At 44.9% G+C, this 11,494-nt stretch overlaps 1 protein-coding gene across 2 annotated transcripts in view; it reads right to left on the bottom strand.

Annotated features, from left to right (window-relative positions):
* Positions 1-1,465: 1,465 nt before the first annotated feature.
* The window catches only part of LOC121282187 (T-complex protein 11-like protein 1), a 64,301-nt gene continuing 54,272 nt past the window's right edge, over positions 1,466-11,494 (bottom strand). For both annotated transcript variants that reach the window (XM_041195751.1, XM_041195752.1), the window contains exon 11: positions 1,466-5,077. The gene's annotated coding sequence lies outside the window, so the exon portion shown is untranslated. The remainder of the gene's footprint in view (positions 5,078-11,494) is intronic.

Genomic DNA, 11,494 nt, shown 5'->3' with positions numbered 1-11,494 from the left:
CCTCATTATCCAAATATTGGAAGGGTGGACAAGACACAAATTTTAATTATCTTTTGAGGCAGATCTAGTGGCTCAGTTGCAAATAAATTGCTATGTAAACAAGGATCTCGGTGTTTGCTATGAATCAAGTTTACTTACAAGGTAGGAAATATAAGGGATGTGCTCTTTAAAATAGCAGGCCTGTTATTCACTGTATGTCGTGTCAGCAAGATTTATTTGTAAAATGTTTTCTATGAAGATCTTTTTGAAGAGTCAATGGATAATCACAGAACTTGATGTGGTACTCAGCAATACAGACCGGGAATGGCCATGGTTACACATGGACTGGGAATGGTCATGATTCCATATGGACCGGGAATGGCCCTGGTTCCATACAGATTGGGAATGGCCCTGGTTCCTCACGAACCAGGAATGGCCCTGGTTCCATACAGATTGGGAATGGCTCTGGTTCCACGTGGGCTGGGACTGGCCCTGGTTCCACGTGGGTTGGGAATGGCAGACATTTGCAAAGGGAATTTGTTGGATTGAGTGATTTGGCAAAACTGTTGTGGGTAAAAGCTTAATGTGGAGAAGCGTGAAGTTATCCCCCTCGGACCAAAGATAGTTCACAGTACTTTCTAAATGGTGAGAAGCAAAGGAACTATGGAGGAGTAGGTAGATATACCAGTCCAAGTACAGAAATCACTATAAACTACGAAATATAATTCAAAGGGATAACATAAAGTGGGCCTTTATCTCAAAGGCACTAAAATACAAAGAGATGGAAGTTATGTTATATAAAGATCTAGTTAGATCCTACTTCATGTACCAATTTCAGTTCTGGGCACCATGCCTCAGGAAGGATGGATGGAGTTGGATGGAGGTCTTGGATGGAGTTCAGTGGCAATTCACCAGAATGAACTGTGGTTAATAGGATTAAACTTTGAGGGAAGTTTGCACAAACTAGGCTTATATTCCCTTGTGTATAGAAGATTAAGGGTGATTTAATCGTTGTTTAAGTTGATTAAAGGAATTGATAGTTTCTCTCTGTCTACCCTATTTTCTCTGGTAGAGGAATGCAGATCAAGGGACCATAGCCTTAAAATTAAAGAGAGTGAGGTTTTAGGGGTGATGGCAGAAATCACTCTTCACACAGAGGGAACTCTGTCCCCAAAAAGCTATTGAAGTTGGGTCAATTGAAGATTTCAAAACTGAGATTAATAGATTGTTGTTAGGCAAGGATTACAGAGCCAAGAGAAGTAGATGGACTTAAGAGACAGTTCAGCCATGACTGAATTGACTAACGGAACAGACTTGAAGGGCTGAATGGCCATCCTTCTCTTATACCCAACTAATTTTAACATAACATGTGCTAGAGTTGATTGATCACTGCCAGTGTGGGAACAGTGTAGGAACATCTTGGTACATAGCATCTCTGCTGCACATCTCTTGTAATCAACATAGACCTAATTAACTCTTCAGTTCATTAAAAACAAGCTAAATTTGGTTTAATTCAGCCAAACTGAAATTATTTTTTCAAAAAGCAAGTATCAACAATTGAGAAAATTCTACATAGCACCTGAGTAACACAGCTGGAAAAGATATCTGTTATACAATGAATGCTCACAATCTCTCATGGTCACTCAACATGGAATAATCCACTCTATACATGTATATTTCTTTCCCCTCCCTAGGAAGTCCAGTGTCACATATATTTCCTTGTCTGTGAGTGAAGTAGGTGATTTGCTCCCAGACTCCAACATTGCCAGATCACACTCCGCTTACTGCTGCTGAACAGTGACAGAGATCCGGATTCATCCATTCAGCTCCTTTTGAATGGGGATATAGTTTGTCTTTTTAATCCACTTGACCTCTGTAGTAAAATGGGTTTGGACACTGATGGTGCTTATTTTAATAACTTGCTGCTGGGATCATTTAGGAGCTGAGGTGTGGCATGCCTTGAAGGGCCAGTTCTTGGCTCTGTACCCACCTGAGTCATGGCATCAGCAGCAGGCACTGAATGGAGGTCAAGTATTTCTCCGTGAAGAGGGTGCATCAGAAGTCAGTTTGAATTGTCCTGCTCTGATGTCCCTCTTAGCATCCAGATTAAAACAGGCAAAGACCAGCAATTGAGTCGTTGCCTGTCTTTGACAGTGGGACAGTGACAAAGGATAACCTCTGGGAGAAAGGGTAACAAAATCAAAACAAAGTCAAGTATACAATCCTATAACTAATACAGTTGCTAATGTCTAAAATCAATTTAAAAAATCCATCGCTGGTGTATTTTGTAACTAATATAATTCATAATAAAAATCCCACAACTATGATAATCAGGAACTTTGCTGGTGTTGGTAATCAGCCAACAATATTTACAGTAGGATTGTAAGATAAAAACAGAACCTTCTGAAAACACAAAATATCTGCAGCATCTGAGAAGAGGGAAACAGAATTTTGCATTTTGCTTTGTCATCTGAACAACATCTTGATTAGGAACTGCACCTGAACCGGATCGGGAATCACAAACGAAATCTGAACCTGATCAGGAATTGCACCCAAAATCTGAACCGAATCAGGAATTGCACCCAAAATCTGAACCGGATCAGAAATCCACCCAAAATCTGAACCGGATCAGGAATCGCACCCGAAATCTGAACCGGATCAGGAATCGCACCCGAAATCTGAACCGGATCAGGAATCACACCCGAAATCTGAACCGGATCAGGAATCGCACCCGAAATCTGAACCCGATCAGGAATCGCACCCGAAATCTGAACCCGATCAGGAATCGCACCCGAAATCTGAACCCGATCAGGAATCGCACCCGAAATCTGAACCCGATCAGGAATCGCACCCAAAATCTGATCCTGATCAGGAATCGCACCTGAAATCTGAACCGGATCAGGAATCGCACCTGAAATCTGAGTCTGATCAGGAATTTCACCTGAAATCCGAATCTTATTGGGAATCACACCCGAAATCTGAACCGGATCAGAAATCGCACCCAAAATCTGAACTGGATCAGGAATCGCACCTGAAATCTGAATCTGATCAGGAATCGCACCAAAATCTGAACCTGACCGGGAATTGAACTCGAACTCTGAACCTGATCAGGAATTGAACTCAAAATCTGAACCTGGTTATGAATCGAACCCAAAATATGAACTAGATCAGGAACATGAAAGCTGAACCATATCAGGAATTGCACTGAAATCTGAACCTGACCATGAATCGAACCCAAAATATGAACTAGATCAGGAACTGAACATGAAAGCTGAACCGGATCAGGAATTGCACCGAAATCTGAACCTGATCGGGAATCACACCCAAAATCTGAACCGGATCAGGAATTGCACCCGAAAACTGAACCAGATCAGGAATTGAACCTGAGCCCTGAACCTGATCAGGAATCGATTCCAAAATATGAACCTGAAGAGGAATCGCACCTAAAATCTGAACCGGATCGTGAATTGAACCCAAAATCTGAACTGGATCAGGAATTGCACCTGAACCCTGAACCAGATCAGGGATTGCGCCTGAAATCTGAACCTGATCAGGAATTGAACTCAAAATCTGAAACAGATCAGGAATCGAACCCAAAATATGAACTAGATCTGGAACTGAACATGAAAGCTGAACCGGATCAGGAATTGCACCGAAATCTGAACCTGATCGGGAATCACACCCAAAATCTGAACCGGATCAGGAATTGCACCCAAAATCTGAATCGGATCAGGAGTCGCACCCAAAATCTGAATCGGATCAGGAATGGCACCCGAAAACTGAACCAGATCAGGAATTGAACCTGAGCCCTGAACCTGATCAGGAATCGATTCCAAAATATGAACCTGAAGAGGAATCGCACCTAAAATCTGAACCGGATCGTGAATTGAACCAAAAATCTGAACTGGATCAGGAATTGCACCTGAACCCTGAACCAGATCAGGGATTGCGCCTGAAATCTGAACCTGATTAGGAATTGAACTCAAAATCTGAACCTGATCAGGAATCGAACCCAAAATATGAACTAGATCAGGAACTGAACATGAAAGCTGAACCGGATCAGGAATTGCACCGAAATCTGAACCTGATCGGGAATCACACCCAAAATCTGAACCGGATCAGGAATTGCACCCAAAATCTGAATCAGATCAGGAGTCGCACCCAAATTCTGAATCAGATCAGGAACGGCACCCGAAAACTGAACCAGATCAGGAATTGAACCTGAACCCTGAACCTGATCAGGAATCGATTCCAAAATATGAACCTGAAGATGAATCGCACCTAAAATCTGAACCAGATCGTGAATTGAACCCAAAATCTGAACCGGATCAGGAATTGCACCTGAACCAGATCAGGGATTGCGCCTGAAATCTGAACCTGATCAGGAATTGAATCCAAAATCTGAAACGGATCAGGAATCGCACCTGAAATCTGAACCAAATTGTGAATCGAACCTGAAATCTGAACCTGATCTTCCCCCTTTCAGGATCTGCAGTGTATTTTCAGAAATTTCCATTTTATTTCAGATATCCAGCATTCCCAGTTTTTAACCCCTGCAATAAAAATGATCCAGCCTGTTGTAACACATCACTAACTGCCTACAACCTGCAAAAGGCATAAAGAACAATGAAGTAAACATGAAACAAAAAGTGTAGCCAAGATTAATAGTTTAAAACAAAATCAATGAATAGGTTTGTCATATGAACCTGATTACGCAGCAATCCTTGATGCTCATTAGCTTGGAAATTCTCTCCCTTGCCCCCATATGGAGAATCTGTTTATCACCTCACGCAAGCTTATTAAAAATATGATAGTGCAATTAAAATATTTACAGGCTGCCTTTTCATCACCTGCTCCAGTAGGAGCCGGCAAGCGAGGGTCAGATAGATGTTCCTTGCAGAGAAGCAGACCGGGAGCTCAGCCAGATTCAAACTTGGCAGAAGGTAGCATAGCATGTTCGGAGGTAATGTTGCTTTCAAAAGTCCTCTTGGTGATTTATCGCTGTTCAGGCACAAGTGGACAAGCTGTGATAAGAGAAGGCCGTAGTTCCAACCAGTTCAAGACGAATTGTTTGGTTTTTGCTGGTACAAGCAATAGACTGGAAGCAGAATCACAAACAATTTTTCAAAATCTATAGCCTCAAAATTATGCCATATGACAGCGTGGAGCAAGTTTTAAATGTGCATATACAATTACTGTTACTTTACTTGAAAAGGTTAATGTTGGTGTGAAATTACTATTTCATGACAGCATTAACCTTAACATGAAATTTTTAAGATTAATGTCTCCATTAAATTACACGGAATAATTTTGTATGTCACATGGATACAGTTGCACATAAGAAACTATTCGCAAAAGTTAAAGCCCACTGAAATGGAAGGCAAATTATCGACCTGCAAAAGATTGGTTAGGCAGCGGAAAACCAAGAATAGAGATAATGGGCAGAATTTTACGTCTCACGGGCGGGTACACTACCGACCCGATCGGGCATAAAATCGCATAAGAAGACATGTGTCTCGATGTCACCCCACACGTGTGCAATCTTTAGGTTGGTGGGCGCCTGTGGGTGTCGGAGCCATCTTCACCATCAGTGATAAGGCCAATTAAGGTCCTTAAAAACCCAATTGATCCAGATTTTACATTGCTTGTGCGATTTCGCGCTTGTCGGACAGGTAGGCGGGCAGCCTACATTTTTGAAAACCTCATCCAAGGGTGGGATAAAAAGTGTCAGCAGCATTGCCATTGTGAATAGTGAATAGCTCAGGAGATAGTTTTCTGCTGGTTGCTTATTTGAACTTGACAACTTCATCTCTGTTCTGAGATTCATTCTTAGCATTTCTAGGCTTCATTTCAGGACTCATTGATGTCGCCAAGGCCCCTGGAGGATTTTGACCATGTGGATCCTTCCAGATATCAGACAGCCTTCTGTTACCCTGGTAATGGGGATTGTGGTGTCTGCTGGAGGCACCTCCTCTGAGGAGGAAGAGAGGGGCAGGTGTCCCTATGCAGCTTCCAGGGGAGTGACTTGTGGGAGGAGAGGCGCAGGGACAAGGGCTCAAGGCCAGTAGGTAGTCCAAAGCAGAAGAGGCTGCAGTAGATGCCACCAACCTGCTGCCAGGGTTTACAGGCAGCGGTGCAGCTACCTCAACCTGTCTGAGATGCAATGCCGAAGGAGGATCTGCCTCTCCAGGGAGACTGTGACCTCCATCTGTCAGAAGATTGGGCCAGTGGCTCTAAAGGTCACAGTGGACCTCAACTTCTATGCCTCTGGCTCTTTCCAGGGGTCAGTGGGGATCTGTGTGGAGTCTCCCAATCAGTTGCCCATAGTTGTATCAAGCTGGTGACAGAAGCTCTGTTCAGGTGGGTAATGACATTTATTCATTTCTATACAGAAGAGGCCAGCCAAGCTGAGTGAGCCAGAGGGTTTGCAGTGATTGCTGGGTTCCCCCGCATCCAGGGTGCAGTCAACTGCAAACATGTGGCCATCAAGGCGCCAGCGGGTCAGCCATGTGCCTTCATCAACAGGAAGGGATTCCACTTGATGAACGTCCAGATAGTTTGTGACCACAAGACGCAGATTCTGCAAGTTTGTGCAAGGTACCCTGGCAACTCCCATGATGCTTATATCCCCCCAGGCACGCCCAGGTGCCAAGGCTATTCAGTGCTCCAGCCCAACTGGATGGATGGCTGCTGGGTGACAAAGGCTATCTGTTGAAAATGTGGCTTATGACATCTTTCCACCACCCAAGAACAGAGGCAGAGCAGCGTTATAATAGGAGTCATGCCTCCACAAGGGTGGTGATAGAGAGGACCATAGTCTGAAGATGCGCTTCCGATGCCTGGACCATTCAGGGGAAGCACCACAATACCCCCAGAGTGGGTGCCACTGATAGTGGTTGCATGCTACGCTCTCCACAATCTGGCATTGGCAAGGGGAGACCCACTGGAGGAAGAGGACCTTGAGGCAGCTCCACAGGCCACAGAGGATGAATCCAGTAGTGAGTCAGAAGAGAAGCACAGTGAGGAGAATGCTGAAGGCATAGAGGCAGACCTCTGTATACTTCAGAGAGGCAGGGACACCAAGAACACCTTGGTTCAACGCTCTTTCAGCTAGGCTGCCAAAAATCTGCTTCCATCTCATGCCAGGGCTGCCGCCTCCATCCAAGATGTCTGAAATGACCCTTTCATTTGAACCCAAAGTCCTCTCAGTGCCTGTGCAATAAAGTTCTAGAGCCATTCACATCTAGCATTACCTCCTGGTGTACCCTGCACCAAAAAAAAAAGACGAAGTAGACTCAAACCAGAATGATAAAAACAAAAACTTATGTAATTTTCACATTCAAAGCACAGTAACATTACCATCTCTGGTGTTAATTTCCACCCCAGTAAACATATAAACAAGATATAACAGAACAGAAGACTGCCTGTGAACAGTCCCTCGTGCTCATGGTGCCTTAAACTTACGTTTGCGAGTGCTACGTCTTGTTGCCTCCCCCTCATTGGCAGCGGCATTGGAGGCAGCCTGCTGACTCTGCTGTCTTGTTGGTCTTGATGACCTCGGCAGTCGTCCTCTGGCCTATGGAGCCTGTGCTGACCCCACCTGGTAGGGAACAGCCAGTGCCACGGGCTGGCATTTCCCCAGTCATCTCATCAGGTGCCACAGTCACTGACAGAGGAGCAGATGAGCTGCTGCTGTCATCCAGAGCGCCCTGAGAGGAGTCCACAGAGATGACAGGCAACTCATATGCCAACATGAAGTCGCTCTGGACCTCCCTGCTTGCCATTGATGGACGGGCACTCAGCTGGGATACTGGGTGGCTCATCCATCTCCCACACTGGCACTAACCATCTAAGGTCATTGACTGTGTGAGGGTTTACAGGTCCGAGCACAACCCCAAGAACCCCTGATTCTGTCCCTGGAGTTGCCTCTCCATGAGAGTCGCCACTCTCTCATTGGAGGAGGCAGTGCGCTCGGCCATGAGGGTCAACGCAATGCTCCTGCTCCGCATGGACTCCTCCACAACAGAGACCTTGGCACGCATATCCTCATGGATCTCCACCAGATCCTCCCGCACATCTCACTGAACATTCAGCATCTGCCACCTAATGGATGACTCCAGAGGCTCATCATCTGCCTTTGACTGAGCATCGTCCTGGTCTATAGCAATCCTCTGACAGCTGGTGCCCTGGGCACTCCTCGCACCTTAAGTGAGCTTGAAGTGCCCTCACTGCTGTGCTCCAACATTCTAGCCAAAGATTTTTCGCCCTCCGAGGTGCTGGTATCTGTGCCGGTGCCTGGTTCAGAGAGCAGGTGTGACGCAGGTGCACCTGAAGTCCGGCGGTCCTTTGGCATCAGGGGTGACTCTTCGGTGTCCTGCGAATGAGTGCATGTTGGCGAATCTAAGGGAGAACAACGACACATCATTAGTTTAAGTCATCAATCACACTGTCACTGTGCATGCCAGACACCCTGGTGAGACAGTGGAGATCTGCATCATGGTGCCATCCTCTTTCAATGATCAATGGGAAGTCCAGTTTTGAGGCTCCCATCAATGATGAGACGACACAAAAATGTTTGCACCATCTGAAACTCTTACCTCTGTGCCCTGCATTCTTAGCTTCATCTGACACCCCTGTCTCTCCCCGACCAGCTGAATAAGGTGCATGCCGGCTCTCCATTTCCAAGGCGACCTGCTCAAATTTAGAAGTTTTGGGGGCCCCCGCCTGTCCATGACCTCTCAATGCTGTTGTGGCGCATCTTCTCCTGAAAGTATAGAGGAGCAAAGATTAGCTGACTCTCTACCTGCAGCGCCATTGCAGCCTGGCCAACCCCACCTGAGGAACACCTCACAGGGCACATCTGAGTCACGAACCTCGAGCTGCAAGGCACTCGTTCCAGGGCTCACCCCCTTGGCCAGCTCCGGCGTCATTGACAGCTGGCGCTTAGACCCTAACACACCTAAGCTCCACGGGGGGATGGCCAGCCCTTAACACTTCACCACACTGATCCATGCCAATGCGGTACTCACTGTTCCTGAGCGCAGCAGGTTGTTAAAGCTTTTGCAGCACTGCACCCATGTGTGCTGCACAATGTCGTGGCTGCTGACCTGCGCTGCCACCTCCTCCCAAGCTTTTTTTGTAAGGTATGGTGGCCTCCTCCTTCCATCTCTGGGGAATGCCATGTCCCAACCTGGCAGCCACCTCCTCCAGGAGGACTATGTGGCACCCATCCAAAAGCTGGGAGGCCGAGTGCCCACCCAACCTGCCCTCCTGCCTGGTGTCTCCAACCGCTGTTGAGGCCATAGCTTCACTCTCCAGAATGCAGAATATATGATTCTTCCCTGGCAGCCTTCAAGGAGCTGTCTGTGCCATTTTGAAACTGCCCACTTGGGTGCCATTGGACCTGGCGTCCGACAGGCCCCTACCCAGCCCTTCCCGACCATTGGGAAAACGTGTTTCACGCTGAGCAGGCTTTAATTGGCCAGCCAGTGTGAAATCACGGTTGGGAGCTGATTGTGGTCGGGGGATGTTTCCTGGCCTGTCTCGGGCCCACCGATTGTGCCTGCCCGCCAAGGATAAAATTCAGGCTAATGTGTATGTAATCAAATTGGAAGAAAATCCTACCTGGATCCACAATGGTGCCTCAATTATTCACTATTATTATTAATAACTTAAATAACACAATGTAGAGTTATATATCCAAATTTGCCAATGACACAAGGATTGGTGACAGAGTAAGCAATGCAAATGGGGGGGAAAAAATTATAAAGAGACATTGATAGACTAACTGAGTGCACAAAACAGTGGCAGATGGATTTGAATGTAGGTGAGTGTGAGGTCATTCGTTTTGAACCAAAAATAGATAGACCTGAGTATTTTTTGAAATAGTGGTAGGTTAGGAGCAGTGGTGTCAAAGGAGATTTTGGGGTCCACGTACACAGAACACTAAAATGTAGTGGCCAGGTACAAAAAAAAAATCTCAAAGGCTAATGGGGATGTTAGTCTTTATATCTAGAAGGCTAAAATATAAAGGGAAGGAAGTCTTGCCAAAGTGTACAAAGCTCTGGTTAGATCATATCCGTAGTACTATGTTCTACGTTCTGGGGCACTGCACCTTAAAAAGGATATATTGGCCTTGGAAGAAATGCAGTGCACATTCATCAGAAATTAACTAGGCTTCCATGAGTTAAAGACAGAATACATAAAATAAGCTTGTATTCTCTTGAATGTAGAAAGTTAAGGGATGATCTGATTTTAGGCTTTTAGCATTTTTTAAAAAATTGATAGGCTTGAGAAGGCTAAACTTTATCCATGGTTGGGAGAGTCTACAACAAGGAGATATAACCCGAAAATCATTGCCAGACAATTCATGAGACAAGTTAGGAAATGCACAGAGGGTGGTAGAAATGTGGACTGACCAAAAGCAGTAGATGTTAATTAGCCCAATTACTAATTTTAAATCTGGAATTGATAAATTTTGCTAGCCAAGGGTATTAAGGGAAATGCACAGCAGGTGTATGGAATTAGGATACAGATGAGCCTTGAGGGGCTGAATGATCTGTTCCTCTTCATTTGCTCTTAATATCAATATTGTGTCATTTTGAAGTGTGAGCATCCATATTTGGCACTTAGAACCATGGAGGAGATGAAAAGGGGTTTTTAATTGTCTGTCTTTTCCTTAACATATTCTGAAGTATAAATATTCATGTCTAGTCATGCATTTGTAACCGTGTTTGTAACTAGCCAGTACACCAGATACCTTTTAACAGTTGAACTGGAAATAGATTGACATACATTGACACCCCAAGTTGCCATGACAGGATTCTGAATTGGGGCCTCAGATTTTCCTACATGGTGTGTTCCCAATTGTACCAGTGAAGCCGGGGGTGGGGGTGGGTGTGGGTGTGTAGAGTGTTGGGGTGGGGGTTGACAAGCTTTCCCAGTCAGCAACTGGATGATGCTAACGCCTGCCTCTTAGTGGCTTCTGGCTGCAGAACTGGTGAGGAGGTTCTGCTTTAAAAACTTGTAGAAGAAAAGAAGGGTATTTCAGTAGGAGGTTTTTGTTGAATCTTTAAAGGGGTCATCACAATTTAGGGGAGAAATTATCTGTCTGGTTCTGTAGCATTGTCATTTTGCCATCAAGTGTTGTCACAACAGAAATAACATTACATTGTTTAATAAAACATGGTCAGTATTTCAACCTACGCTGATTGTAGAATTGATGTGTTATTTGTCAGAGAATGTATTTATAAATTTCAACATTTAAACAATAATTTTTATATCCTTTTCAATCCTGTCAAAATGCAAAATATGTCTAAATCTATAACTTCTATTTTTGAATTTAGATGTAGTTTCTTGAATTACAGCTGACTGTTATTTTCTTCAGGTTGGTGTGAAAGATTAAATTCAAAATGTTCATATTGTTGGACTTGATGCCACCTGCTGGTGCAACATCAGTTTACAAAAAGCTTCAATCTGTTTGCATGACTCTGGGCTGAGGAATCATCATAAATGG

The sequence above is a fragment of the Carcharodon carcharias genome, chromosome 9 (genome assembly GCF_017639515.1).
Source record: "Carcharodon carcharias isolate sCarCar2 chromosome 9, sCarCar2.pri, whole genome shotgun sequence".
NCBI lineage: Eukaryota > Metazoa > Chordata > Chondrichthyes > Lamniformes > Lamnidae > Carcharodon > Carcharodon carcharias.
The sequence above is the reverse complement of the archived record's forward strand: the minus strand, read 5'-3'. Positions and strand labels throughout refer to the sequence as shown.